The sequence below is a fragment of the Elephantulus edwardii genome, unplaced genomic scaffold (genome assembly GCF_000299155.1).
Source record: "Elephantulus edwardii isolate Elephantulus edwardi_28Jun2011 unplaced genomic scaffold, EleEdw1.0 scaffold00194, whole genome shotgun sequence".
In the NCBI taxonomy this organism is placed as follows: Eukaryota; Metazoa; Chordata; class Mammalia; order Macroscelidea; family Macroscelididae; genus Elephantulus; species Elephantulus edwardii.
This window is the reverse complement of record NW_006399944.1, coordinates 5,182,504-5,186,828: the sequence shown is the minus strand read 5'-3', so window position 1 is coordinate 5,186,828 and position 4,325 is coordinate 5,182,504. Positions and strand designations below refer to the sequence as shown.

At 39.7% G+C, this 4,325-nt stretch overlaps 1 pseudogene; it reads left to right on the top strand.

The window, feature by feature from the left end:
• The first annotated feature begins 2,982 nt into the window (after positions 1-2,982).
• Positions 2,983-3,625, top strand: LOC102857070 (annotated as a pseudogene).
• The last annotated feature ends 700 nt before the right edge of the window (positions 3,626-4,325 follow it).

The window sequence follows — 4,325 nt, the reverse complement described above, 5'->3', positions numbered from 1 at the left end:
TGAAATGTGAGAGGTATGACTGTAGGAATATTACTCATTGTTAAGGAAGAAATGGAGCACATACATAATGACATACTAGGCAGTGGTGAAATGAAATGGACTGGCATGGATATTTTGAATCAAAAAATAACATGATCTACTACAGTGGAAGAGCAACAATGTCAGGCTGGAGACTAAGGTGCGCCTAATCCAGGCTATAGTCTTTGCAATTACTTGTTATGCATCGGAGAAATAGACAGTGAATAGGGATGATAGAAAGAGAGCTGATGCCTTTGAGCTGTGGTCCTGGAGAAGAGTGCTGAATATACCATGGACTGCTAGGAAAATAAACAGGTTTGTCCTGCAGAGGGTGAAGCCAGAATGCTCCTTGGAGTCAAGGATTCTGAAGCTTCGTCTGACATATTTTGGGCATGTTGCAAGGAGCTGCTGGTCCGTGGAGAGGGACATCATGTTTGGGAGAGTAGAGGGGAGGCGAAGAAGAGGAAGACCCTCAATGAGATGGATCAATTCTGTGAGTGGAATGGTGGGAATGAGTGTGTTTGAGATGATGAGGTTGGCAGAGGATTGAATGGCGTTTAAGCCTCTTGTACATAGGGTTGCTATGAGTCGCAAGTGACTCAATGGCACATAGCAACAACAACAATGATAACTACATTGGAAATAAAAAAGATGAAAAAAATGGGGTTGCATTTATAGTAACAAAGACTACTTCTAGATCCATCTTGAAATACAGTGTTGTAAGTGATAGGATAAAGTCAATATGCATAGAAGGAGAGACCGGTCCTTGAGAAGGACATAATGCTTGGGAGAGTGGAGGGACAGCACAGGAGGGGAAGGCCCTCTAGGAGGTGGATTGATTCAGTGACTGGGGTAATCGGGATGGATGTGTCTGAGACAGGGAGATTGGCAAAGGACAGAGCAGAGTTTAGGGCTGTTGTACATAGGATCGCTATGAGTTGCAAGCGACTCAGTGGCACATAACAACAACAATATATATTATATATGCCTTCATATATATATATCCTTTATTCATACACATTCAATATGTATGCTGAGCAAATGATTCATGGAACTGGACTCTATAAAAAGGAATGTGGCATCAGGATCTGAGAAAGACTCACCAACAACCTGCATTATGCATGTAACACAACTTTGCTTACGCAAAGTGAGCTGGACTTGAAATACTGCAGAAGATCAAAGGCAATAAACTTTGGTATGGATTACATATCAACCTCAAGAAAACAAAAGTCCTCACTACTGGAATAGACAACTTCATGATAGGTGGACAAATGATTGAAGTTGTGTATGGTTTAATCTTACTTTCATTCCCAATCAACATAGTTTTTACTATCAGCCAAGAGATGAGGAGACAGATTGCACTGGGAAAGTCTGCTGTCAGGGACCTTTCCAAAATACTGAAGAGCAATAATGTCAGTTTGAACACTAAAGTAAACCTGATTCAGACCATGATCTTTTCATTCACTTGCTATGCATCTGAGAGCCAGATAATGAATGAGGATGACAGAAGAAGAATTGATGCCTTTGGGTTTTAGTGCTGGAGAAGAATGCTGAGTGTCCCATGAACTGCCAAAGAACAGATAAAACACAGCCAAAACACTCCATGAAAGCAAAGATTACTAAATGTCATTCTGGGCAGCTTGCTAGTAGAGGTTATTCTCAGAAAGGGACATAATGTTTGGAAAGTTAGAGTCAACGAAAGAGGAACACCCTCCGTTAGATGGATTGACATAAGGATTGCAGCAAAGGCCCCAAGTGTATCAGAGATTATGATGATGGCACCCAATAGTATGGGGTTCATATATGTTATTCATAAGATTGATGACACCTGACAATAACATGTACATACATATGTAGAAATATAGACAGACAGATAGATCAGACAGATAGAGAAATAGAGATTAGAGATATGTGGCTTTAATTGTTTACAGCAGCAGGTGACACTGTTTCCACTAGTTTAAGGGACTGGTGCTTTAGCATTTTAAGGCAGTTTTTTTCCTGTATCCTGTTTAATGTAGATCATATAAGATGAAGTGCCAGTTGAAGGGAAAAAATAGTTTATGACTATCACAATGTTCTAGAACAGAACAGGAAGTCAATACGTTTTTGACATCTTGGAAAATGTCCACTGCTGATAAGTCTAGTGACTGAGACTCCTTCTTCTACTAAACAATGTCATGACCTTAGCTTATTTTTGTAGAATTGGAATAGATATAAGGAGCTCAGCATTTATATTGTTCTGAAGTTTATATTAGGTACTAGAATAAGGGACAAATGGTGTCTCATCACATCACAATCAGGACTGGTATGCTTTTCATCCCCAAGGATGTTTCTAAAAGGATTGGACATTTGCAGAATGAAAGCGGATAGGAATTCTGGTTTCTTCATAACTGGTTCATGGGAATTCTGGTCTTTTCATAAGTGGTTCACTTAATGCTTGTTCTGTAAAGATGATTTCTGGTAAAAGACTGCTTTAAAGCTGCTTGTACTTATAAATCCATGTGGTATGTAAGAAAAATTCCCAGCTTTTCATGTATTTTCATCTCTTTTTTATATCAGTTTCAATGCCTCATAGAGATGTAGGAGTTTTAATTCTATTAAAAGCTCCCTGACCATATTCAGTGAATTATTCTAGGCGAAATCCTCTCAGCTACCTTTGTAATCGAGTTCTAGACAGAATGTACTGTGGTGGTCTCTACTTTTTCCTACCTGGGTTTTAATTTCCTGGTACTTTTCACTTCTAATTCATCCAAGCTATTTTATTTATTTCTTGTACTCACTATGGCATTCATTTAAGAATGTCTGAAATACTCTATGACATTTTTAAGTTTACCTCTCATTATTCTCCATCTTTAGCATAATCCTTAGTAAAACAAGGAGGCTATCCAAAAGATTCTCCAGCTTTTCTCCCCACCCCACCCCCCCGCCCCCCAGTTCATGTCTTTATTCAAAGTGTCCTTTGGAGTGGCAGGCCAACTCAGTGACACTAAGATTAAGAGAAACACCTTTGTGGACACCCCATTCTGGATGGAGCCGGAGGTCATCAAACAATCAGCCTATGACTTTAAGGCAGACACCTGGTCTCTGGAAATCACAGCCATAGAAGGAGCCAAGGTGGATCCCCAACCTCTGACCTAAACCTCATGTGTGTCTTGTTCCTGATCCCCAATAACACCCCTGCCCCATGCTGGAAGGCCACCACAGCAAGCCCTTGAAGAAGTTCATAGAGAAGGAGTTCATAGAGGCCTGCCTCAAGAAGGCCCCCAAATTTAAGCCTACTGCCAAGGAACTCCTGAAGCACAAACAAGTTCATAGCCTGCTACACAAAGAAGACGTCCTTTCTGACTGAGCTCATCTACCGTTACAAGCGCTGGAAATCCGAAGGCATTGGAGAGGAGTCCAGCTCTGAGGACTTGGGCATCGATGGCGATGCAGAGGATGGTGACCAGGGCTCCAGCTGGACGTTCTGCCCCATCATTTGCCCCAGCCCTCACAGCAAGCTTCACAAGGTTTCTGCCCTGCATGGCTCCCAAAGTCCGCAGAACCACTGCAGCGTCAGCCAAGGTCCCAGATCCTGTCCACAGTGGTCTCTAGCTTTTCTGACTGATCTCCTAAGGCTTTAGTTTCTTGGATTCAGGCTCTTGGCGGGAAAGAAGACAACTTTACACCTAATTGTAGGAGATCTTGCCTATTAGTAACTATTAAATCTCTTTGGTACTTTATCTACCTCCTTAAAGTAAGGGCAGTAAGATAATTTCCAATATCTAGAACCATCTTTAAAGACAATGACATGACATTTACAGACATGACATTTTGTTATTATTATTGGTTCATGTCCACATATGGACATAAATAAATATTATTATTAATAATATTATAAATATTATTATTATTAAGATGTTTAATTTAATTTTAAAAGATAGTCTTGTTTTAGTATTACTGACTTGCACAAGTCATTGTGAGTTCCTATGTATATTCAATAGAGTATATTTGATTATTACTAAATATTTTCCGTTTTTAGAGTGAAATACTATTTCATAGTGAAATAATACGCATTGACTGAAATTGTATATTGCATATACTTATTCTTGGGGAAAGCTATCCTCAGTGTTTAAAGTTATGTGTCACCTTGGCTGCCTAGGATTCTCTGATTTGGAAGATATGATGCAATCTTTCTTTTGATTAACAAGTAATTCTCTTGATAAGACTTAATTTAATGTAATCAGCTCCATGATGAAATGTGCTATGAATGCACAATTTGTTGAAAGGGAGTTGCCCTGGAGTATCTCTCTCTCTCTCTCTCTTAC